Source organism: Ictidomys tridecemlineatus, chromosome 3, assembly GCF_052094955.1.
Source record: "Ictidomys tridecemlineatus isolate mIctTri1 chromosome 3, mIctTri1.hap1, whole genome shotgun sequence".
NCBI lineage: Eukaryota > Metazoa > Chordata > Mammalia > Rodentia > Sciuridae > Ictidomys > Ictidomys tridecemlineatus.
The window spans coordinates 166,442,378-166,469,668 of NC_135479.1; the positions used below are offsets into that span (position 1 = coordinate 166,442,378).

The 27,291-nt window shown below is 36.9% G+C and overlaps 1 protein-coding gene across 5 annotated transcripts in view; it reads right to left on the minus strand.

The window, feature by feature from the left end:
• The window catches only part of Cmss1 (cms1 ribosomal small subunit homolog), a 321,594-nt gene that overhangs the window by 26,861 nt on the left and 267,442 nt on the right, over positions 1 to 27,291 (minus strand). The window contains exon 1 of one of the 5 annotated variants that reach the window (XM_078044394.1): positions 24,602 to 24,726. The exons of the other annotated variants lie outside the window; for them this stretch is intronic. The gene's annotated coding sequence lies outside the window, so the exon portion shown is untranslated. Of the gene's footprint in view, positions 1 to 24,601; positions 24,727 to 27,291 lie in introns of those variants that run through there. 5 annotated transcript variants of the gene reach the window in all.

The following is a 27,291-nucleotide window of genomic DNA, read 5'->3' on the forward strand; positions in this document are numbered from 1 at the left end:
GAAATGACCTAAAATGAAGGCAATGATTTAAGCACTAAGATGTCAGTCTTATTTATAAACTAAAAAAATGAAGATTACCTACCTAGATGCCTAACATTAGAGAATGTTTATTTATGGAATACTCATACAAGGGAACTTTTTGCAGCCTTTGAAAAATGTTTACTAAGAGATTACAATGAAAAAAAGCCATCTTATGATGATAGTAATAGGTGAACAGAACCACCCTTATTAAGCATTGTTATATGTTTAACAATGGGCTTCATAAATAGAATCTTAGATATCTAATTATCTAATTCTTGTAACTATTGATTTAATAGACATGACCCCACCCTTTCAGATAAGAAAACTGCTATTTAAAGAAGTTGTTTTAGTTTTTTCCATTGCTATGACCAAAAGACCTGACAAGAACATGTAGAGGAGGAAAACATTTTGCATTGTTTTACACATAAGCTTTTGGGGGACACTTCATATATAAACTGTAATAGAAGTGTTTTGTTCCAGGTCACACACATTGGAGTCTAAAGTCAGATACTGCAAGCGACTGCTCCACTGAGCATCAGACAGTCCTTGATACCTAGGTGTTGGTTGCCAGGAAAATGTTAAGAGACTATGACAAATGATTATAGCTCATGATAAATTGCAATTTTGAACTCACTTATCTTTCCATAATGGAAAAAGACATTCTTATGATAAGAATCAGGAAAAATAAAAGTTTTCCTATAAAGCTCTGCTGAAAAAAACATGGTAACCAGAAGGTTCTTACTTCTTATGATGCCATTACTGCCTTTAAGGTTCTAGTGGTTTCTCCCTTTAGAAAAATTTTTGGTCTTTTTTTTCCTTTTTTTGAGTCCCAGGGATAGAACCCAGAGGCGCTTAACCACTACACCACATCCCCTGCCCTTTTAAATATTTTATTTAGAGACAGGTTCTCCCTAAGTTCCTTAGGGCCTCACAGAATTGCTGAGGCTGGCTTCTAACTCATGATTCTCCTGCCTCAGCCTCTGGAGCCACTGGGATTACAGGAATGTGCCTGCCACTGTGCCCGGCAAATTTTGGTCTTTAAAAGGCTTCATTCATTCTCTTTGGTATCTTCATATATCTCAAAGTGAGTCCAACGTGTAAATTTGTGATCAACTTGGTCAGAATTCATATTTAGGTCAAAATTAGTACATTTAGTTGGTCAGAGCTTATAAATAGTTGTATACTATGATGCTAGACATTTTGTGTCCAATTGAATGGGTCACAGGTTCAGATACTCACCAAAAGTTATTTTGGATATTTCTGAGGCTATTTTTAGAGACATTAACATTTAAGTGGATTGACTAAAAAAAATTACCCTCCATAATATAGGTAGGCATCATTAAATCAATTGAACAAAAAGGTTGACCCTTCCCTGAGCATCCCCCTCATCCCTGATGGGGATGAGTAAAAAATTTTCAAAATTCCTGCTTTAGCAGTACTTTTGTTCTTTCATATTTAAAATAACACCTTTTATACCTATTTGTGTATCTGTAATTCTGCATTCTTTTTCTTAGAGAGGGCCCCCCAAATTGTGTAAGGTTTGGGCCTCATAAAAACTTAGATTTTCCCTGGCTAACAACCTCGCTGAACTCACATTTGAGAACAGAATAAAACAAGCTATGGAAACACACAACAGCATGGATAAATTTTCAAAGCATGGTGCTCAGTAAAAGAAGTCAGACTCAATGAGCTATATAATGTATTATTCCATTTATTTAACATTCTGGGAGAGGCATAACTATAGTGACAAAAAACAGGTCTGTAGTTACAGGAGATTAGAGGTGGGGACTTCTTGGTTGCAATGAAAATGTTCTATATCTTGATTGTGGTGGTGGCTACACTACTGTATGCATTGATCATAACCAAAGAACTATACTGTAAATCTTAATATATGTAAATTATTCCTCAGAAAACATGATAGAAGCTAATTTATAACACTTGTTCAACATCGCACATCTATTGGCAGAGCTGGTATTTGAACCCCAGATATTCTAATCTGAGAGTTTATGATATTAATCCAACACTACTACCTTTCCATCAAAACATGCTGCTTGCAGTTTCATTAGGTTCCTGTATTCTTCTGCCAAGAGGTCTCTTGGTTGCTTTTATTTTTAAATAACGAATAAGAGTAGAATATAATGCCATGCTTTTTGTTTGCATTCATTGAGATGATCATATTTTTTTCCCCTTATAATCTGTTAACATGATGATGCAAGAATAGGTTGACAATAACCATCCTTGTTATTTCCAGGATAAACCCCAACTGGTTGTGTTATGTTTAATAGATTTTTTCCATCAATGTTTAAAAGTCAGAATGACGTAATTTTCTTTTTTAGTATTTCCCTTGTCTGCTTTAGGTTTTGAGGTTATAGAATATCTTTCATAAAAGATCTGGGAAATTTCTTCTTTTTAAAATTCTCTGAAATAGTTATATACAGTTGAAATTGTATGTTACTTGTTATTTGGTGAAATTTGTCAGTATAATCAGCAAAGTGTATTAGTATTCTTTGTGTGTATATTTTAAATTAATGCTTCAACGTCTAATGGTTATATGATTATTCATATTTTTCTATCTATTCTTAATTCAGCTTTGGTCAGCATTATTTTTTCTTGTTAATTGGCTATCTTATATAAATTTTCAAATTTACTGGGAAGAGTTCATCATTATATGTACCTATTTCTCCTTTTCCCTTCATTTTATTTGAATCTTTTAAAATTTTTTAAAAAATATATTTTTAGTTGTTGATAGAACTTTATTTTATTTATTTATATGCAGTGCTGAGAATCGAACCCAGTGCCTCACACATGCCAGGCAAATGCAGTAATGCTGAGCCACAGCCTCAGCCCTGCATATTCTTCTTGCTAGAGAGCTTTCTTTTTCAAAACCAGGTTCTTCATTTATTGATATTTTATATATCTATGATTTCATTTATAAGAGTAGAACTTATTTTCTGTATGTTTTCTTTATTGATTTTGTAATATTTTGTGGTTGGGCAATTATTTAGTCCATTAGTGTTTCTGATATAAGCATCAAAGCTATACACTACTTCTTGATATAATTTAAGCTAAATAGCATTTTTATTATCATTGAATTGTAAATGCGTTAAAGTTTCTGAAGTTTTCAGCTTGAGCTGCCCAGTAAAATACTACAGACTGGTTTAAATGAGAGATAATTATTTTCTTATGGTTCTGGAGGCTGGAAGTTGAGATAGGGGTACCAACATGGTCAGGTTCTGGTGAGGACTTTCTTCCTGGCTTGCTGACAGCTGCCTTCTCACTGTGTCCTCACATGGTAGACAGAGTGACCCAGCTCTCTGGTGTGTCCTCATAAATGTACATATTTTATCCTGGGGGCCACATCCTTATGACCTCATCTAACCTCATTACCTCCCCAAAGTCTTATCTCCAAATACCATCACACTGATTATTAGGGGAATACAAATATTTAGTTTATAATGTTTTCCCTTACAACTTTTCTTTGGTCCACTAGTTATTAAGAAATATATATATATATATATATATTTTGGTTTTGTTTATTTATTTTGTTAATTGTGCTGTATATGTGTAATAAGAATTGTAATGCATTCTACTGTCATTTACTTTTAAAAAATCAATAAAAAATAAATTTTCTGGGAAAACTGGATTATCTTCAAATTTGTATAATTGCCTGTTTATCTCCCAAGAAGTATATTTTTAGATTTCTAAACATATTTTTAAAAAGTCATCCTTTTGTTGCATTGTGGTTAGAAAACAATGAAAAAAGAAAAGTGGCCTATATATTCTTTAATTTTTTTTTTTAATTGTAGATGAATACAATGCCTTGCTGAGGATCGAACCCAGTGCCTTACATGTGCCAGGCAGGTGCTCTACCACTGAGCTACAAACCCAGGCCCTACATATGGATTCGCCCTACATATGGATTCTTTATCATTTGTCAAGACTTGCTTCATTGTCCAGCACAGGAATTTGGCAAACTTTTTGGGTAAAGGACCATATAATATGTAGATGTTGGGTTTGCAGAGCAATAAGGCCACTGTTGTTATGGTTGAACTCTGCTGTTGTGCTGTGAGGCAGCCTTGGGCAATGGATGTAGATGGTAATGGCTTTGTACTGATACATTTAATTTATAGAAACTCATCCTGGTTGGATTTGGCCCCTGTGCCATAGGACATAATGAATTTTTAAAAATGTCTCAGGGTTTTTGAAAACCCTGAGATTCCAAAGTATGATCATAGACAAACTTGTTATGTTTTTTGAAATCTGTTCTGTTTATGATTTTTTTTGTGCTTTATCAGTTAAAAGGTATGTATTAACATCTTCTCATTTTGAATTTGTCCATGTTTTCTAGTAATTCTACATATTTCATTATTATATCTGGCACATGCAAGTTCAAATGGTGAAGGCTTCCTGCTGAATTGTTCCTTTTATCATTTTGTTCTGACTGTTTTAAAAAATTTCATCTAGTTTAATTTAGTTCAATTTCACTTTGAGGGGGTCGTTCTTCTCTATTTTTAGAAGTGGTCATTTGTTTTCTGGGAAAGCAATGCTATACAATCTGAAAAAGTAATGCTGGATACACAGCTGTACTTAAACAGTCTAAAGTGTTTTGCTAAAATTACTCATCCCTAGGAGCCAGAATGTTTTATTTGGCTAGGAGAACCAGGACTGGGAACTACTCTTCAAGAACCCTGTTCCCAGCTCATTAAGAGACTCCCACCAGCATTACTGAGAAAGAACACAATTCCCACATCGAAAGAACAGGGCCCTGAGAGTGAACTCTGTGAAGGCCACAAGGCCATGCTAGTAACACAGAGCATAGGGGAGGACAGGCAGTGAGAGGCCTGGCCATGGAAGAAGTGGCTCATGATTGGACTCGACCTCTACTAACAGGTTGTGCAGTGGAGGAAGGAAGCTGTTTCTTCATTGTTCTGTTCACTTTGCAAAATAATTACTAGTTATAATCCATTCGGCCACCCCTGAAAAGAATCATAATGTCTTTAAGTGTATTTCTTACTCTAATTTTCAGAACACCCGCTCTCTATTCTTGTCGTCTCTCTGTTTTTATCAGAATTTTACCTCTAACCTCCAAAATTCAGCTCAAGTTTCACCTGTGAAGACTCCAAATGCAGAAACAAGATTGTCTGAGGGCTAAAATGCAGCAAGCAGTTGCAACTTTCAATGAGAAAGGAAAATGAAGAGAAAAGGTGATCAGGGCCTATGAAAATGAAGGATTCAAGGAAGGAAATGGCAGAAAGGAAAGCATATTCAACTCCAAGTTTATTGTGCCCAATATGGGGCATCTAGTTGCTGTGAGGGGCTTCTCAGAGAAGCTCAGGCAGGCAGGCCCTTTAGTCTCTGGGTCTTTGCTGGCTATGCAGGTCTAGGTCTAGGTGCTGGGATACTGGAACACTCAGTCTTTCTTAGGCTTGTGGTGGTTTATCAGGCTGTATGTTAGTTGAACTTGTGCTCTCCAGTTTTGTTTTGTTTTCCTGGCTATCAAGTTTTCCTCATTTGCCTTTTCACTCTCTTACATATAGCAAGAAACTGGGCATGATTTAACCTCTTCTATCTCTCAAAATCCTTAGGATCTCTTTTCCCTGTCTCCAAATTTTTTTAAAAAATCAAATGTTTCTGGTTAAGTCTCTGTGTGTTGGTTTTATCAGAAGTTTTAGAATCACTCTGAGCTGTAATGAGGAGTGGGGTGATCCTTTAATTTTGCCATTTCTAATGGGTACAATCTAATCTACATTCCAATAACACTCCTGTTTTCATAGCTGAGGATGTCCCTAGCAACACATCTTGAGTTTTGCTTACAAAATATGCTGCCAGTTCCCAGAGGCAACTTTAAAGTAAAAAAATTTGGAACAGGATGGCAAAACATGACCTGTGGACACTTTATGAGTCCTGACACTCTGATAAGGTAAAGCACTAAGATTATCAAGACCTCCTCAACAGCACTTGACTGAAGAAAAGTGTTTTCCCTTCTTTTTGTCAGGAGGTTGAATACTACAAAATTTCTCTTGCTACCTTCAAGCCAGAAGAACTAAATCTTAAAGGTTATTTTGTAGAAGTCTGACTACTCAATGTTAGCGTTACCACATTTACTTAAAATGCACACAGGAAAGTCTCCTCAGGAAGGGCCATTAACCTGACCCTTGATTGGAATGCTGGGACTTAGGCCTGGCAACAGTGACAGTGGGAAGGATCTCTTATGTCAAAAATTGGTGCCTTGGGACCTCCCCTACCATGTTACAAAAAAGACGCATGGGTTGTGTTGACATCAGGGAACAGCTTTGCAGATAGGAACACTACCTGCTTGCTGTCTGGTCTTGCAATAAGGTATTCCTTTCTCCCCTTTGATCTTATTTTATTTTTAGCTTAAAGAAAAAGCAAAGATAAGTTGGTTTAGGTGACATGAACACAATTTCAGTCTTGAGTGTTAAACCTTGACCCTTCTCCCTCTCTAGTTTTAAATTTTGGAACATTTACATATTTGGGGTCAGTTTTCAAACTATGAGTAATTTCGAATCAACCTTTTCTGGCCAATTTTGTAGTTAGGTGATAGAGCCACAGATGCTGGCAGGGGCATTTTTGGCCTTAATATATTTGTTACTTTATTGAATTAACATATTTGTTATGTTTGGATGTACTATTATATAAATTCTCCATTCCTGGACTAGAAGCTAATAATAAATAGCTTTTATATAGTCCTTACTTTGTGTAAGACACTATTCTGAATACGCCACAAAAATGAGCATAATTACACAAACATAACTACATAACTACATAAACAACCAAGAGGGCCTGAATTTAACTCTCATGTTAGACTTTCAAAATGTAGACTGCTAATACTATCTACTTTATAGAGTGGAAACCAAGACTTCTCACTGTTAATGAGAGAGAGCCAGGACTTAGACCCAGGCAGTCTTAATTCCAAGTCTGTTCTTAACTACTATGCAATATTTCCCCTCTAACTTGGAAAGGAAATTAAATAGTTCTCTGGTGGTATTAGAATCCATGGGCCTCTGAGGGGAGAGTCTATTTTAGTATAATAATGAACATTATCTTTGATTAACTCTCATCTAACTAAAGCAGAAGGTACTAAATATAGGCAATAGGAAGCACATCTCTTCCAAACAACCCAAAACTAATTGTATCGAATCTGTCAGGAACTTTCCCCAACTCCCCTGTCCCATTTTATATTTTAACTGGGGAGAAAATATATCCTGGTTTGTCTGGGCTAGTCTTGATTTATGCTTATCTCTACATCCCAACTGCTTTAGTACCTGTCTTCCTGCAGGGATTCTTTAGTACAGTAATATGCTTACTATCCTCAAGTGAGGGAATGGAGATGAGAACTTCCTTAGGCTTATTTGATTCCTAAATGCTGATCTTTGCAGAACACCTTTTAACAATTTCCAGAACAGAGCTCTGTGTGTTTATTTTGAGAAGTGTCAGTATAGAAGAGTGATGGGAGACAACCTAGAGGACCTAAATTTGAGTTCCAAATTTTGTGATCTTGGGCAAATCACTTACTCAGTGTTACAGTTTTCTCATTTGTAGACTGTTGAAGTCATACTTCTGTGATTTATGATTCTCTTATGATTTAGGCCAACTTCTTGTAGAATGCTATATACCCTGGACACGTTAAAGTTTCCACAGTGTAGTGGAACACTGAAGTACAGAGGGATAGGGTAACATATTAAAGAATATGGGTGAACATAACCCATTACGTGGGTGTGCAAGTTACATAATTTCCCCTGAACAGAAATTGCACAAGAAAAAAGCAGATGAGGTGGCAGCTAGCTCTGCTACCTACTCTTTATAAAGTATAATCCCTCGGAAGATGCATGTTACAATGGAAAGCACCTTGTTTCCATTAGGACAGCCCTTTACTCTCTAGAGACTTCAGCTACCTATTAGATTACTTACAATATGCCCTTGATGTCCATCTTGTAGATTGTTAAAGGTGAGTGTGATGTTCATGTGTCCTGCTTCAGAATGCTCAGCTATGTTACATAGCTTTTCAATGGAAAAAGCCCTTTCCTGACCACCTTTTCATGTAACTTAGGACAAAGCACTTTATTGCTTAATCCTTGAAGTTTCCTATTGGTAAATTGGACTTAAAGATATTAGTCTATCAACTAATTATCACTTACATGGCAAACATATTTGGGTTTGGAATGATCTTCAAGAACCATAACTCCAGGTGGGCGCATCGGTGCACACCTGTAATCCCAGTGGCTGGGGAGGCTGAGGCAGGAGGATCGGGAGTTCAAAGGCAGCCTCAGAAACAGCGAGGTGCTTAGTATAACTCAGTGAGACTGTCTCTAAACAAAATACATAATAGGGCTGGGGATGTGGCTCAGTGGTGTGGGAAAAGGCAGAGATGAAACAGTTTATGGACTCAATTTGCCAGTACTATTCTAACAATGAGATTACAGAAAAGCAAAACCAAACAAATTTGGTCCTACTATATAAAGATGTTCCTGCTATGGATACCCACTATTATAATTTGATGCATTTATTTCAATCTTTTGTTCTTTCTGAGTATATGAGTATATGTACATGTATATACATATACACAGAACTTTATACACCCAGAATTGCATCATACACAAATACTTTATACTTTAATATTATATCATGATATCATGTCATTAAATAATTAATATCATTAATTTAGCTATAACAAACCATTGTTTGCCTGTACTATATTAATTTGTTCTATCATTACTTAGATTATTTCTAATAGCCTTTATAAATATGGTATAGTAGACATCTTTATACATAACACTTTATGTATTTCTATTTAGGAAAGATTTCTAGAAGGAAAATTACATCATAAAAGGGTATGAATGACTTACAGAGTCTTAACTTGTATTTTTCCATAAGGTCTTGGGTTAACTTGTAAGTCATCTATACTGTATAAAAATACCTATCTTATACCCACCCCCAGCAATCATTGGATATTATCTTTTTAACATTGCTAATGAGTAAAACTGATATAGCATTTTAATTTGCATTCATTTGATTATGACTGAGACTAAATATTTTACTTTTTATTAATTATGTGAATCATATATGAATAGAGTATTCTTAACCTTTGTTCATTTGTCAAATGAGGGTTTTAATATTTTACCTATTATCTGCTTTGGTCTTTTAATATTAAGGCCAATTCTTTTAAAATTTGTTTTAATTAGATACACATGACAGTACAATGATCTTGACATATCATACATTTGAATCAGATGGGGTATAAGTTCTCATTTTTCTGAGTGTACAGGTTGCAGAATTACATTGGTCATGCCGTCACATATATACATACAGCAATAATAATGTCTATTTTATTCTGCTGTCCTTCCTTTCCCCCATCCCCTCCCATCACTTCTCTCTACCCAATCTAATGTGACACACTTCTTTTTTATTTTCTTTTTCCTTACTTGGTCATACATGTATTCTGTATAATGATGAGGGTCTCCTTCCATCTTCCATGCAATTCCCCTTCTCCCTCCCTTCCCCTCCCACCTCTCTTTAAGGCCAATTCTTAACATTGTTTTGTTTTTTAATTTTAAAAATCATTTCTGATCTTATGGATGTATCCAATTATGATGTGATCAAATTATCATATATTTTCATTGTAATTTTTCTTAGGAAAGTTCTCCAAAATATCCCAAAGTAGCTACTTTTATCAATTATTTTTTAGTTGAGTTAAATATTTTTTATTTTTTTAACATTTAACTGAAATCCATATGGAGAAGAATCTGTTGTATGGTATCAACTGAAGCTTTACATTTCAAATATTTAATCAATTGTCCTAATTTTGTGTTGAATAATTCTTCTCTTCATTATTGTCTTGTGATGGCACTTTAATTAAAACACCAATCATATATATTCTAGGGTATGGTTTCATTGATCTGTCCATGAGTCTTTTCTGTTGGTACCATATTTCAATCTTATTACAAAAAAACAACAACATACTGAACTCTCTTTTTTCTACTTTGATAAATGGCTACCACACTGGGGTGTAGGGAGTAAATAGTAAGAAAGAGAGCAAGACTTAGGCTAAAATCTCAGAGAATTGGGCAAAAGCCAAGGATGGATGGAGGTAAGCAGGTCATGCTAAATCAGGCACCAAGCTGTTTCCCTCCAGAACACACTGATACACATAACATCCCTGCCACCCAATAGCTATTGAGTTTTAGGTAAGTTGACTCATGTTTTTTTTTTCCTTTTTTTCTAATATATTAAATGAGGTAGCTGAGAGGATCATGTAAATTAGTGTAAAACACTTAGAACAGTGAATGGCCATGGTAAGCACCATTTTCTCTCAAATGAAGCTACCTCCCTACTCCCTAAGAAAGCTCAATGTTGGTTTTTTTGAAATAATATTGAGGATGGTACCAACAGAGAAGACTCATGGACAGATCAAGGAAAACATACCCTAGAATATATATGATTTACTCCTGAAAAGGACACCAATAATCCCCTAATTGTCATATGAATATATTGCAGGGGTTAAAATGACAAGGACTCCAGAATCAGGATGCCAAGATTGGAACCACACCTCTTTTGTTTACAAGATGTGAGGTCTTGGAAAAGTTACTGGCTCTTTTTGCAACTTAGTTTTCTCATCAATAAAATGGAGTATTAATCGTGCCTACCTTATTGGGTTGTTACAGAGTTCTATCATAATGAATAAACTGTTAACACAGCAGGGTACATAAATTCTCATGGCCATCAAAGTCATCATTTTACTTGACTGCCCTGGGGCACTCAACATTGATAGACCTCAACTTTTTGCCACTTTCTCCTTTGTTTTTTGAAGTAATGTAGTGATTTCATTCTCACACCTCACATACTTTTCTTTCACTATTTCCTAACATCCTCCAAGGTATCTTCAAACACTTACTTGGTTCCTTTCTCTAAGCCAACACATGACATTTTTTTTTTTTAATTCAAAGACCAGATAGTAATACTTCCAGCTCGTGGGCCATGTGTTCTCTATCAAAACTGCACAATGTGTTATTTGGAATCCATCGACACAATGTAAATGAGTGGGTATAGCTGTGCTATGACAAAATTTGATACACAAAAGCAGGCAGCCTGCCCATAGGCCAGAGTTTGCCAACTACTCCTGTAGGAATTGTTCCAGCTCAGGTATTCATCGATTAGAATACTCATCACATAACATCTGTCCTCCCTACTGGGCTGTGAGCCAGCTACCTGAGGGCAGGGTGTCCTTTCACCTTATATGTCCTGCATGTAGCAGAAATTCTGGTAAATCTAATCAATCAACATCTGCTGAAACAATGAATGAAATGATCATATAATATGAGTCTTAAAGCTTGTTGTGTTAGCTATAGGGAAGGGGGCATTATTCCATGTGAACCCTTCAGTAGCTACCAAAATAAGCTACAGAGAAGACCTCATGTCTTGCATAGTACACTGAAACATCTTGTAGAATTAATTATTCTTTCCTAAATGAGAGGAAAACTCAAGTCGAGGAAATTCACAATTGAAGGACCAAGTAATATTGCAGACATCAAAATAGAGCTATCCAGGGTGATCTATAAAACAGGGCACACTTTATAGGAATTGAGAAACAGCTGTTTCCCTATTTCTGTTTTAAAAGGGGAAATAGGCTACAGGGCTCAAGGGTATATGCTAAGCATATGGAGAAAATTTATTTGCTTAGAGAAATGTGACATAGAGCTGGCAAAGGGCTCGGGTTTTAAGAGATAATGTCCTGGTGGGTGAAATTAAGAGGATAAGAAGGATATATTCAGAGTCATTTCAGCATTGTGTTAATGGAAAAGGAAACACTAATAAATACTAGAAGGGTGGGGGAGAAAAGTAATGTTGGACTGAAGATAACTAAATATTCTCTAGGGAAGACACTAGCTATAAGAACCAAGCATCACTTGCAATAATAATAATGATTCTAGTAAAACGAATTTTAGATAAAGATGACATTGATTTAGAGAAAATATGGAAACTGAAACTTCAGTCAAAATTGACAATGTGAGTATTGAGTTTCTATAAAAAATACACAGAATAGAGGATTCTTACAGTGCTAAGAATATCTGGAAAATATATTAAAGGCCCTGGGAGAGAATTTTAGCCTTCTGGAATATACTTAGAAATAGGTAACAGACAAAGAAGCAAGTTTAATTTTTTTCCTTTTCATTTTCATGTTCAAACTTAACTAGCAGTAATATTTTGAGTATAATTAAACACTTGCTGAGCTGGACATTTTATGTGACTCAACATATTTTTTCAAGTGCCAATTATCAAATAGTATTCTTTAGAATTTCTTAAAAATCATAAAATTATTATTGCTGTTAAAAAAGGAAGTAGTTTTCCTAAAAAGAACAAGGTTATGTTAGTTTTATTCAATTTTCTATTTTCCTTTCCCTCCTATGGATTATAAAAGGATTCATTGTGTGGCCACATGGACATTAATTCATTCATCCTTCAAATATTTAATGGTCACCTGTTATGTACCTGGTATTGTGCTGTGTCCCAAGAAGGCGAGATAAAAATATATGGTCCTTACTTTGAGAAACTAACAATATAGAGGGAGAGATATACATGTGTATAAGCAATTAAAATGCAATGTGAGACAGTAGTGATGAAAAACAGATATGAGGTGGTCAGGGGCTTGGAGTGGGAGCACAGGACACTAACAGGAGCACCAGGGACTAATCTAAGATGACAGATTTGTCTGCATACTCATGGTGATGGTGTTCATACAAATCTAATCGTGTTAAAATTCAGAGACCTATATGTACAAAAGGAACAAGATTGATTTTACTCTATCATACTTTAAAAATTAAAATAAAAATACAATATTTGAGATGCTCATCAATAGGAAAATAGATGAATAAACACGGGTATTGTCATACAATAAAATGTTATCGAACAATAAAAGGAACGGACTACAGATAAATGTCACAACATAGATGAATCACAAAAGCATTTCCGCATGAAAGAAGCAGATACAAAAAAGTACATTCTATATAAGAACTTCTAGAGTAGGGCCCCATTAACAACATGACAGAAATCATGTTGGTGGTGGCATGTATTTGGGTGAGGTGGGTGAGAGATGGGGATGGACTGGGAAGGGCTCTCCATTATAACTTTCAGGTATAATGGAGATGTTCTAAGTCTTGGTTGAAATTGATTAGACAGTACACTTGTGGTCTGAGTTCTTTGATAAATGTAATATCTCAGTAAAAATGTGCATTTAGCTGTCTTGACTTATCTTTCATAGCACAGAATTTCTAATGCTGTCTAAAGTTGTAAAAAAAAATTTACAACTGCTCTACCATATGCTAACATTTCTTTTAAACATGAATTGAATTTTTGTTTCTTAATGAAATAAAATAATATTTAATGATACATTTTTTCTAACAATAAATCTTATGAGGAAAATAACTGAACTGCAATGTGTAGAGTACATAGCAGTAGAGGAACAAGGAGGTCAGAACTCCACATTCTACTGACTGTGGATGTAGGAAGGCATCCAGAAAGAGGTGAATTTCATCTGGATGTTGAAAAAGAGTAGATTTCAAAAGAGGAAGAACATCCCTAAATGACATATACAAAGTCATGGGTATAAGAAGGGCTGGCACGGTGCTTAGCACTTTAGTTTCATCCTCAATATCACCTTTATTTTTTTGAACTTAGGCTTGGCAAGGATCATGGCCTGGCCCAGGTTCCTTGGTGTCATGCAGGCGGGGCAAGCCTTCCCTTGCAGGTAGCCTGGGCTCTCACTCTGACTTTCATAGTGGGCTGCCTCCTATCTGCTATGCTGGGGAGTGTGGCCTTGAGCATGGCATTGATGAGACCTAAGGGAGGCTTTTAGAAGATAACTAGCCTCAGACAAGGATGGATCATTTAGGTTGTCTTTTCATCCTTTCCATCTCAATCCACCTGAGAACCTTTCCTAATAAGATCACTGGTAACAGTAAATAAGCAAAGGCAGACCACAAACACTCTACCTACCAGGAAGTTCTAATTTGGAGACTGGGTCAACAATGCAATGATGTCCCTATAGTTTCCAAGTAGGAGATGAGATATCCTTGGGGTCCCCAAGTCTAAATGGGAATGTGTAGGAGTAGCGGGGACCATACTGGCAAATTTGGTGCAAATGTCTCACCAGACACTAAGGTAATCAGTATTTGCTGACCAGTTCTTTTTCTAGGTCTTGGCAATCTAGACTTCCTAGGTTTTGGACCAGCTAAGGTATGGAACTCTGTTAGGGCAGGAGGTTTTAGAGTCATCCTTCAGGAAAAGACATTGCCTTTATGATGGTCTAAGGATTTTGGTTCTCAGAGGAAGAAAACTGTAAGAAGGCTATCAGAAGAGGTGGGGCCCTGATCTCAGAAAAAATTCCTAGGGAAGAGAGGAAGGAGGATTAGGCCAAAGGCCCAGTAATGGAGAATTGCCTCATTAATAATGACTTTTAAATAATTACAACAAAGTGGCACATGGTTCTGAAAGTGATAAAGTATGCTTATAATCATTATCTAAAAATGATTTTGAGCCCCATGATAAAGCTTGAGTCAGCACGTCTGAGATGAGGAAGCTAAGGCTTAGAGGAGTTAACGTGGCTGAGACTTGCATAGTTTGCTGCTTGCTTTCTTTCCTAATTCCCTCCCTCTCTGCCCAACTTTCATTTTCTTCCCAATATATAGCTATTAGTTAACTATGGGTTATCTTAATTTGAAAGGATTTATTTCAGTTTATAAAGTCACACAAAAACCTAAAACAAAGACAATATAAAAGTGGAAGTCCATATGAAAGAAAAATAAGGAATTAGAATAATCTAAGAGCTATGATAAAGATATTAAGTATATTGACCTATATATTTGCTACTGATGGGAAAATTTTGATTAGAAGTTTGTAGAAGCCACTATGATAAAGGCAACCTGGTCACTATTCATAATATCCATAGGCTAAACAACAATAATGACAACAAAACAATTCCTCAGAAGTGCAGATATTTTAGGTTATTAATAATTACAACTCCAGTAATGTACAGTAACTTCCTTTGATCATTTAATAGCTTTGAACTAGGTCTTCAAAGGTGATTTTGTTTTCCATACTGCTATTTTAGTGCACAGGAGAATTTATATATCATTTGTTGTTTCATTTTAATGAGTTAATGTATACATGTGTGTATGAATGTACATACGTTCTTTCTGGAATTTGAACACAGGCACTTTACCATTGAGCTATATCTAAAGCTCTTTGTATTTTTTATTTGGAGACAGGATCTCTCTAACTTGCTGAGGCTGGCCTTAAACTTGTAATCCTCCTGCCTCAGACCCCGGAGTTGCTGGGCTACAAGTGTTCACCACTGTGCCAAGTTCATCATGTTATATTTTAAAGAAGACGAAAAGGCATATCATCTCTAAATCACAGAAAACCCCATTTGTAGAAATCAAAGCATGTGCGACTATAATGAAACTCACTAATTGTTGAAATAGTTCTAGGACTTGGGGAGATGCCTAGTGTGACTATTTTCACACTTGCTACAGGGGAGGACAAAAACCCACCTGCCATGCCATGGGAATAAATACATACGCATGGAAATGTTGATCTTATTTTGTAAGTTGTTTTAACTTAGTGATTAGGACTTGATGGAAAATACTAACATGACCTTTTACTTCATGAGTTCCATAAGGTGACTGTTTTTAGTACAGAAAAGTATTATTCGTCAGTGCCATTTCCTATGTTGTACATCATGCTGCATTCAGGGCCTAGGGTTAGAATTTATTTATATTGGCTAGTTTAAACCTTCCTTACTCAATCCTCCAGTTTCCCTTACTTTAATGCCAAAAAACGGACACAGAGTTTTTCCTTTTCATAATTTACTACATAGAACATATGTCCAAGTCAGGATGCCCCTTTCATCCACAGGAAGAGTCTGGGGCCACCTGACTCATCAACACAAGCCCAGAAATAGAAAAAGCAATCTGGCCTGAAAGGGAGAGATGAGTGGAAACTTCTACGGCAGTTAAGGTGCTATGTCATATGAAATTAATTCTCTGTGGTCAGCAATTAGAGTCAGATTACAGCTCAAGCAAAATTCTGCCTGCTAATTATGTGACCCATTACAACATTTATTTCATTGAGAGATGCTCAGCCATGATTTCCAAGGGTGGGCTTGTGGCAGATGGAAAGAAGCAGATGGCCAGGGAAACAGCAACTTCTTCCTTTTACAAACAGACTTGCCTCCCAGGTCCCTAACTGAAATGATTATTTTTGCTTCTCTAACTGAGTGATCAGATGTGTCACGTTACTCCCTTTCCAGCAAAATGAGGCACCTGGGATCACAGAACTCTTAAGCAAATTGCAGAACATGGAAATTAATTCTGTTCCATCATGAAAAGAACTGAAGTGAGATGGTAACAAAAATCACCTTCCATATGGAGGAGAGGAAGCAGACAGGGTATAAACAGTGTAGGTATGTAGTTTTTGGACTTCAGGTGAACATGATAGCTAGTTCCTGACAATGTGACATTTATATACATCTAATGGATTTATAAGCCACTGCCACGAATAATAAAAAGCATAGCAGCAGCAGTAGCTGCTACTACATGGTGAGAAATTGCTTTGTACCAGGCACTGAACCGAGGGACTACCTCACTGAGGCACACTGTCCTCTTCCTTCCCATGCAGGTCCCAGATGGCTCATTTTCTATTGTTGTTTAAGCAAGCTACTGGCATCTGTATAGCAACTGTAGGTGATGAGGACTGTGGGGGGGGGTGATGAGGACTGTGGTTTGCTGCAGGCTCCAAATTACCTGAGGCTGCTAAGGTCAGGATCACCAGTTGTGACCTGGGGGCCACTGGAAAGACTGAACACCCCAGCTTCTTCCTTTCTTTTATCATTATCATTTCTGTCCCCAAATCTAGTCACTGTGAAAGAAAAGAAAGACTGATGCCTGTAGCTGAAGTGTGCAGTTTAATGGCTAGAAACCAGACTTGTCACATGTAATTGAGTCACTATAGTGTTGGTGACAGAGTTAAAAGTTGAAAAAGCAATTGCTATTCCAACTTCCAGTTTTCAAGTTATTGTTGGGTCTGAAATTTCTCTCACCTTAGAGCTTTTATTTTAGAAAATCTCCAAAGCACACTTTTAGCCATATTTGAGTAATTGAAACATGAAAATAATAATGATGTTTTCAGCCACATTAAATGCTAACCAGGTGCTCTTGAGACTTTTTGCATGTACATATCACCTTTTATTCTAGTAGAGAGTTCTTTTATTTCCTCCCAACTGTATCTACCATAGACTGAAAAATTAATACTTTAAGAGTCATCATAATCCACTGACACATTCCCCCCTCCAGAGAGGAAATAAAGAGAATCCCAATGTTCTCTCTAATTCTCCCTTTCTCCTCAGACTGCTGGGAATTCAAGTACTGTCAACATAACAAACATTTATAGAATGCCTTCTGTGTACCAGGAACAGAGCTGAAGAACAGTGGGAAGTTGGCATGAATCTGACCAACCTGCAAAGTGAAAATAACTTCAGGTCTAGGATTCTCATATTAAGTGCTTGGGTCAGGTCCCTACCAGAATGGCTCTCCCAAATGTCTAAAGTGCTTCTGGCACTTTTTTGTTTTGTTTTTCTTTTTCTGTTAACACCCAACAAAGAGAGAAATGCTTGAGGCATTTAGAGGGCAAGCAATGTGAAAAAAAATTAAGGACAGGTTGCCCACAGGTCATGAATTTCCAGGTCATATCTTTGGGAGAGTCCAAAGGCAGGACTTAGCAGAGCCTCCCTCAGGCAGTGTTTGGTCCCCCAGCAACCATTTTGACCTTTTGTATTCTCCACATGAAACCCCCAAATTGTGTGTGTGTGTGTGTGTGTGTGTGTGTGTGTGTGTGTGTGGCCAGCTCCAAGCTCTTTAAGAATGTAAATAGAATCACATATTGTCCAGATTAAAACTTTAAAACTCTACAACAGTTTGCTTTTATACTTAAGATAACATTCACACTCTGTGGTATGGACCACAAGGCTTCCCCTTCAATCTCTCACTACTCTGCTCTTACTCTACCACACCTCAGACAAGCTGACCTCCTGGGGCTCACAGAACATGCTATCTCCTTTCTTGCCCTAGGGATTTCATGCTTACTATTCTCAGGCTCTTGGTTCTTAGCTCCTCCACATTGCTCAAGTCTCAGCTTAAATGTCCCCTCTTCAGAGAGGTCTCCTGTAATATCTGAAGTGTGCCCCTCCCTTTATGACTTTCTCTTCCTATTATAGCACTATCTCAAAAGTTGCAATTATCTGATTTATTTGGTACCTTATTTTATCTCACTCCTCTCACAGACTTCAAATTTCAAAACTGCAAAGACCAATAACATGTTTTTTAAATATCACAATCCTAGTGCTCAGAATAGTGTATGGACATAGCAGATATGCAATAATAATTGTTGAATAGACTAGTAAAGTGAATATAATTGCAAATAGTAAATAAAAAAATGGGCATCTTTTTATTCTATTTTATGACCATAAATACTATTATATGATCATAAATCTTGGATTTCTACTAGAGGTTTTAATGTATTCATTTGAACCAGGACCACCCTGACTGCATGAGAGGCTGAGAGAATGGAGACCTGACGTCTGGCTACAATTAGAAAGTTTCAAAACCATTGCTTTACAACATCAGGTTTGGCACACAATGCATTTTGAATTGGGGCAGGGTAGTGCTTTCTCATTCAAAGACATTTGTGGTTGAAAGAAGAGTTGCTATTATGAATGTGTCATGGTGTTCACTTAACTTAGGAAGATTACAAAGAACCTTGAAATCCAGTACCAGAACAATAAGAATGGATAGCACAATGTATTCCTGGGAGCTATTGTGAAGCTGGTCCAAGGGGGAACACCATGCCTGCTTCTTCACTGTTTGGCTCTGGCTTGGGTTGTCAAATCATAGAGCTGCCTGGAAACTTAGTAGTACCCTGGGTGTCAGTCCCTGCTTCCGAACCCCACCCAGACGCTAAAATGGAAGATCTTAAGTCTTGAGAGACTATGAACAGTTTGGCTTTTATCCTGTGAAATCTGGCAGGCTACCAGGAACCAGAAACAACAGAGGAAGGTGTAGAATTGTCTTACTGCTTAGAGATGTGCTATGGAGGACTCCTTGGTGGGTCCTGGGTAGTTGCAAACTGAATGAAAAGTGGCCAAATCTCCTCCTAATTTCCTGAGCTCTTAGTACCAAACTTTTTTTTTTTGTTTCCTCAGTGTATTTAATTTATTTTTTAAGACTATAACCCTGTTCAATACCTAGTTTATTTGGATGGGTTCTATTCCCTTACATAGTTGTCTTTTTACATCTCTTGCTTCCCATTACTTAACTACTGCTTAATAATGGATTCAGGCCTTAACCCAGGCAACTCACCATAAATCGAGCAGTAGCCACCTGCTCAGTTTCTCCTTAAAATGTTGAAATACGCCACTTACAATGTATACTGCTGGTTCCTTTGTTGGGGACAGCTTGCCCCATTCCTCATCCTCTTTATGAGGCTGGTCTGAGGTCCCAGCATCTTTCATCAGTCAAGTGCAAAGCGACAGCTCTGACTGAATTCAGGGATCACTTTAGAGAGGCTGTGACATAAGTGGCCCCTTTAAGGCTTTATGTCAAATACAGGGCACCAAGTCATATGAAAGTCAAAGTTGAGTAACATCATTTTCATAAAGAAAAAAAGAGGTTAGTATTAGATGAACACTGAGTTCCTTTTCAGGTGAAATATTTCCAGAAAAAAAGAACTTTGGGGTCCAAATTTTATGTTTCCCATCATTGAAGGTCCCTAAAATGTCTCTAGTGCCTCTACACTGCCTGAAGAGCAGAGTTGAGGCTTATAGCATCAAAGCATCCAAGATCCTGAATGATCTGGGCCCACATAAAGATTCCACTTTATCTAATACAAAGCTTGACACAATGTCCTGACCTTGAGGCACAGAAGTAGCCATCCTGTGCTTTCCTGCCAGGGAGCCTGTGCCCACACTGTGACCTCTGCCTGGAACATCCTCCATCTTACCCTTTCCCTGGCAGAAACTTACTCCTCCTCCCTCGAGGTGTCCAGTTCAAATATTCACACCCCACTCTGTGAAGCCGCCCTGACCTCTACCTCAGGAGGACTCAAACAGCATTTACAGCCCCACATCAGAAACCCCAGTCTCATAAAATCAGAATTTTCATAAGTGCCTCTCCTGTTAAACTGAGTTCTTGAAGGACAGAGACAGGAAAACACTGTTTTGTTTTTATATAGCTCCAAGGCCTACCACAGTACATGGCATATTGTGGGCACTCAGTATATATCTGTTGTAGGAAATTGAAAATTTTGATTCTGTATGTGTACACCTGTCCTTATGCTATCAGAGACAAGAGATTACTAAGAGAGATCTGTACTGAAAAAATGAACAAGTTTGGCTAAGACAACACCTCTGTAACTAAAAAGGAACATAGTCTAGAATGAAATAACATTTTTAAAGAGAAGAAGTGCTGAGAAAGGAAAAAAAAAAACTCCTGTTCATAAAGGAACTTTCTAGCAAAGGATAAAACACTTTGACTAATTTGAGATGTTGCTGGGACTGTTCTTCCCTCCCTTTTTCTCTAGTTTTCAGAGAACCAGTGCACTTTGAAAAGTAACATGGATGCATAAGTGGAGAACTATGCTGTGAAACATGTCAACAAGGCTACTGAGGATGATAACTCAGCCAAGAGAAAAACATTACATAATGACATCAAAATAGGACACTTGAGGACTGCCTTAGTGCTGAAACAGCTGTCACCTGGTATTCTGGCATTCTAGAAGTCATGAAGAAATAGCCTCTGGAAATAGGAGAGTGCAGATTATCTGCAACAATTTGCAGAGGTCAAGAGCATGGTTTGCTCATTTAAAAAAGTTAACCTGTTATTATCATTTTCACTTTAGAAAAAAATGTGAAAGTAGAATACCAAAACACTGTTCCCCAGGTGAGTTTCGAAGGAAGAGAGGCTCCCATACACCCTAACAGACTTATTTACTTGGAGATATTTTTCTACTTTGTGAATTATCCCCACTTCTTATTTCTACATATAAGTCAGTGACTCCATCCTTGGGGTGTATTAAAGAAAGGATAATATATGAAATTTAAATCTTGTCACTTTTGCTGTTGGTAAAATCTGTTAGGACAAATGCATTTTAAAAAAATGTGATAAATGTTCAGAGGGTGCTCCTATTTTAACTCTTTTTGAGTGTGCAATTTAGTGGCCTTAAGTATGGTTACACTTGCATGCAACCATCACCAAATTTATCTCTAGAACGTTACCATCATCCCCAAAGAAACTCTGTACCCATTAACAAGACTCCTCACTGTTTGTCCCCACTCCCTTTCCTTGGTAAACCTACTTCACTTTTTGCTTCTGTGACTGACAATTCTAGGTGACTCCTGAAAGTCAAAGTATTTGTCCTTTGTGTGTCTAGCTTATTTCACTTTGCATAAGGTCTTCATGTAGTGCACAGGTTAATCTTTTAAAGTCCGAGTAATTCTCCTTTATTCATTACATTTTGCTTATTGAACCATGGAGGGACATTTGGGTGGTTTCCACATTTTGGCCATTATGAAGGCAATTTTTTATATTTTGGTACTGGAGATTGAATCTGGGAGCGCTTTACTACTGAGTTATATCTGGATACCAGCCCTTTTTATTTTTTATTTTGACAAAGGGTCTCACTAAGTTGATGAGGTTGGTCTTGAAGTTGAGATCCTCCTGCCTCAGCCTCCTAAGTCACACTACACTACAACTGATAGATTTTTTAAAAAATGTATTCTGTTTAACCCAATATATCCAAAGTTTTATCACTTCAACAGGTAATCAAGATAAAATTATTAATGAAATATTTTACACTCTTTTTTCTCTGTTTTTGAAATCTACTGTGCATTTCACAATTATAACATATCTCAATTTGAATTACTTAACAGCCTTATATAGTTAGCAGTTAATGTATTGGGTGGCACAATTCTTTAGAAGATTTTGTATTCAGAATTTGAGGATTCCTTCTGGAAGCCACTATGATGAATAATTACATCTTATTTGTTCTCATATAGTCCTAGAGTTTAGAGCTGAGGGAGTTAGACCAAACTAAATGCAAACCCAAGGTCTACTGAGCTCAGTGGTTTTGGAAATATTACTTAATCTTTCCAAACCTCAGTTCCTTAATTTGTAAAGTGGGAAAAATACTATTTCTCTCACTGGGTTTCTGTCTGAATTAGATAACAAAGTACTTAATGTAGTGCTGCCACAAATTATGAATTAATACATAGTAACTATAATAAAAATCCACTAGATTATATTCCCAAGTGCAATATCTTTCACATGCATGTCTTTCACAATGTGCCTAACAGATAGCATGATAATTTCTAAGTCTTATCTCACCATTAAGATATGGATAGCTCAAGGTATAAAAAGAGCATGGGACTCTCATCTTCATCCTATCTTTTTCTTTTCCTTTTATTAAAAAAAATTGATTATTTCCCCCTTCTCTTGCTTAAGGGATCAGGGCTGATGGGGCTGAAAAGACTGGTAGGGTCCAGGAAGGAGCCAGCAGGGTCAGAAGATTGGTTACACACATGGGCAGTGAGCAAAGTAGTAGTCTGAGACGAACAGAAACCAGGTTATGCTCACTGTTGGAGAATGGTGTTACAAACATGGGAAGGGCATAAGCAAGAATGCTGTTGTGGTGTTAGATTGTAACTGGAGTTGTCAGTATGATATCATGGTATTTAATGTAGAAACAGAGCAATAGCTATAACTGTGTGTGTGTGTGTGTTTGTGTATGTGCACACATGTGTGTATATGTATATTTTCTAGTGGAGAAATATTGCAGATAAATCTTAACTAAGTGGGATTGGTTATAAGATCAATTCCATTTGTGTGTCTCCTGATATGATTAAGAATACTACAGTGTTTCTGTGGTATTTCAGCCAAAAAATGCACTGATTTTGCAATGAGCAAACATCACAGGAATCTAAATTGTGAAATATTTTACAAAATGTAATCTTCAAATGTAAAGGTCACAAAAGACAAGACTGAAGAATTGTTCAAAACTAAAAAGAGTAGAGACATTATAACTAAATAAACCAAAAGAAAAAAACCTTTCTATAAAGATCATTATTGAGACATTTGGTGACAAATTGAATGGGATCAAAGGATTAGAAAGAAATTATGTTAGTCAGCTTTTCATTGCTGTGACCAAAATATCTGACAAAAACAACTTAGAAGAGAAAAAGTTTATTTTGGCTAAGTTTCAGAGGTCTCTGTGCAGGTCAGCCAGCTCCATAGCCCGGGCATGGGATGAAGCAAAAATATCATGGCAAAAACGTGTGCTGGAGGAAAGCTGCTTAGCTCATGGCAGGTGGGAAGCAGAGAGAGAGAAAAGAGTTGGAGAGAAGATAAACCCTTCCAGGACACACTGGCCAGTGACCTGCTTCCTCCAACTAAGTCCCTCTGCCCAATAGTTCATTCAGTCATCATGAGATTAATTCACTGACAAGGTCAGAGCCCTCATAATCTAACTACTTCCCTAAAGCCCCACCTCTAAACACATGAGACTTTGGGGGACACTCTAGATCCAAATCATAATAGAAATCACATTAATTTACTGATTTTGAGTATTATTATGTGGTTATATAGAGGATATACTTGTCTTTTAGAATAATCAGACTAAAGTATACAAGTTGATTCATGAAAAAATATACCTACACACAAACACACATAATATTCAACTTTTAGCTATCTAAAACATGAGGTTTTTCTAACACCGAATAATATAAAACAATAATGATTTCATGAATGGTGCATCTCTACACCATGTATAACCAGAGAATTGAAATGTTGTGCTCCATTTGTGTATGATGAATTGAAATTCATTCTGCTGTCATGTACAACTAAGTAGAACTAATAAAAAAAATATAAAACAAAACCTCAGATAATAATAACAACAATAATAACCACCGAATATTTTTGATGCTGCTCTAGAGTTTCCTTAGCACTTTGCATCCTGACTCTTATGACATTAAATGGAATAGGCAGGCATTCAAATTAAAGAGCAACATAGCATTAGTAATTGTGAATGTCGACATATAGTGCCTTGGGTTATGGCTGTCAAAGAAGGGGTCATGCCCTTGTTACTTAAATCTCCAACAAGGCCTGCATCAGTTCATGGCTGTAGGGAACAAATGAGGTGCAATTTAATGTCCATCTGGGCATCTGTTCCTAAGAGGCTGGCACTACTGTTTGTTTGTAGTTCACAGTGTATTTGGGGCAGTGACATGGCAGACAAGTGGGACTAGGTTGTGCCCGGGAGGTTTCTACTCTCAGCCAAGATGTGCGCATGAATTTGAAACAACCAAGAGGGTGTTTCAGAGTTGCCTGCCAAAGAGTGGTGTTTTCTAATCTGGAGAGCAGCTGTTAGGCACAGGCATGCAATACAACCACACACACACACACACACACACACACACACACACACACACACACAGAGACACGCTCACAGAGACTATACCTGCCTCTACTTGTCTGCTCTCAGCAGATGGCCTCTTGCTTTTGGGTCGCCTTATTTTGCAGCCCAGTCCAATTAGACCCTTTCTTCCCTGGAGACTGGAAAGCTGTGGGGTGAGGGTTTCAGCAAGGTCTCCTGTCTTCAGAGTATGAAGGACACTGTCCGGCAAGAGAAGAGGGTTACATTTAGAGTTCGGGCCCAGTTGGTGTTGGGCTCCCCGATACTTCTTTTTTGCAGAACTATCACTGGCCCCTGGTTGCAAACTCTCCGTGGCTTTGAAGTCCACAAAATAAAAACTGAGAGGGGGCCCAAAAAGAGAAGAAAACGTTGTTGGTCCCCAGACTCCACTATCGGATTTTGGCAGGGATGAGAAGAGAGAACTACCAAGAGTGATCAAGTACAGGTCCCTGCACGGTAAGTTAAGTGTCCTTAACCTTGCTGAGAAGGGGCTTTGAGGATTTCTGTGTTTTCCAGCAGCTGGGAATTGCCAACTCTGCTCTCCAGAAGTAGAATCTTCTGACTATTATGCAAGAGGATGCAGTAAATCTCAGGTATGATTAAGAGATTATGAAGATGACTTTTAGGCTAAAATGAATAAGAGCCACTTGCAAAACAGGAATTTTCTGACAGCAGGTTAAGTTTTGCTAAATTGGTAGGCATGAAAGAAAATCAAAATGAAATTTAAAATTACTATTCTCTTAAAAGTAAGATTAGTGGTGAAAATAAAAAAAAAGAAAAAAAAGGGAGGATAGGTTTGAGCAATTGAGTTTCCTTGTTAGTAGCATCAATTTGTACGCTGATGTGGATGATCAACACAAAATTTTAAAAATCATCACCATGTGATGAAATGGAGAGGAATACTGGATATGCTAGCTTGGAGAGGAAGAATTCTCTTTTCATGGAAAGATCAGTAGAAGAAGATACTAGCATCTTACAGGCAACCAGATAGTATTCTGTTTTTTCTTTGTTCACAGTTCTGTGATGTTAAGATTTGATGGAGTGAGAGTAGCTAGAGAACAGAAGAGGTAGAGTTTTTGGAAGGTCTTGAGAGATCATTATCAAGAGCTTTTGCTGTCATTTATCCCAAAGAAAATGATTGGATATCCACATTTCAATGTAAATGAGAAATGATGACAGACTGCCACCAATTAATACCAGAGTAAGCTTTGCTCACTGTACTCATTGGGTAGAAGTATTATTCAGTGTTTAGGGTGGCTGCATAGTTTTGTATATAGGAGTTCCTTTTAATAGAGATATATGTTCAGTAAAAATACTTGGTCCTACAACTGATGATCACATTTCTTTATGCAATATTGTATAAATCTATGAAAGCACTAGAAGAGTGCAGTACATATACTGTTTAACCACATGCAGCATATTTCATGTGTATTATATTTGCATAAAGGAGGGCATGGTGTAGTTTGTTACTGGAGAGAACTTATTCAAATTATGACAATGTTCCTCGAGCTGCAGCTAAAAATGCCATTCCTATGATGACACTTTCCAATTTATTAGTCCCTTAAAAAAATCCTATGTATCTTCCACAATTATCAGTTGACACTATTATGTAACTCCTATTATGCTTAATTAAAATTAGGATAAATACTGTAAGAGCTGTTTGTTATTGAAGTTTTCTGAAGGTAACAATAATTTGCATGAGCTATTTAGACTTCCTTAAAACAAATGTTTTAATTAAGGGTAAGGTCTACACAATGAGAGCTTTCCATGTAATATTCCCAAAGTGATAAGGGTTTGGGTTCTTATAAACAGAGCAAAAACACTCCATAAATATGCTGGGTCAGAAAAATACTGATTATTAAGAGGGGTATGAATTCATTTTTAGAGCTTAGTGTATATTACTGTTCATATATAATTGTCTTTTTGTTTAAACTTTATTGAAGTGAAGAATTTTAGTCAAAAATTGGTGTTACATAGTGGCACTGTCACTACAGATATTTTATTGTGGTTTCAATATGATGGTGCATTTGGTGAAACACTGTTGTAGGAGACTGATACTACAACTTGCCCTAAGTTGAACAGCTCCAACAAGGGGGAAAACCCCAAAGTAATGGACCCTAAATTCTCTTCATTCAGAATGCATTCCATACTATTATTTGTCTTAACTGAAAACAAAGTTAATTACATATTTGCCTCTCTAATGTGTTGCATTAAAAAACAGTTAAAGAAAAAGTATTAGTTGTTTTATTTCCTTAGGTGACAACTATTGACTACCAGCATTTATTAACCATTAATTCTGAGCCTGGAACAATGTTCTATTTCATTTATAACAGGGGGAACATTTTTATAGTGAAGAATTTGTTCACTTGTTCATTTGTTCAAAGATCACTATGGAGTGCCTACTCTGTGCCAGACCTCAGGCAGGTTAACAGGGATACAGTCAATGAAACAAATATGGTCTCCATATGCTCAGAGAGTAGGAATCTGCACAAAAAGGCCACTCATTCGTGTTTTGAATCTGCATGTTGTGCATGCTGTTTACCACAGAACTTCTCTCATTCCTGTTTAAAAGTTAAGAATCAGAAAAGTTTTTCTCTTCTTTGAACAGGATTATTTAGTATCTGCAAGATATGGGAACAATTCTAGAGACCAACTCAATGTAAAATAATTGAGTTGGAAGATATATTTTAGTATAAATACTTGAGCCTTACTTTGAGGAATGTTGATATTTCTGTCTAA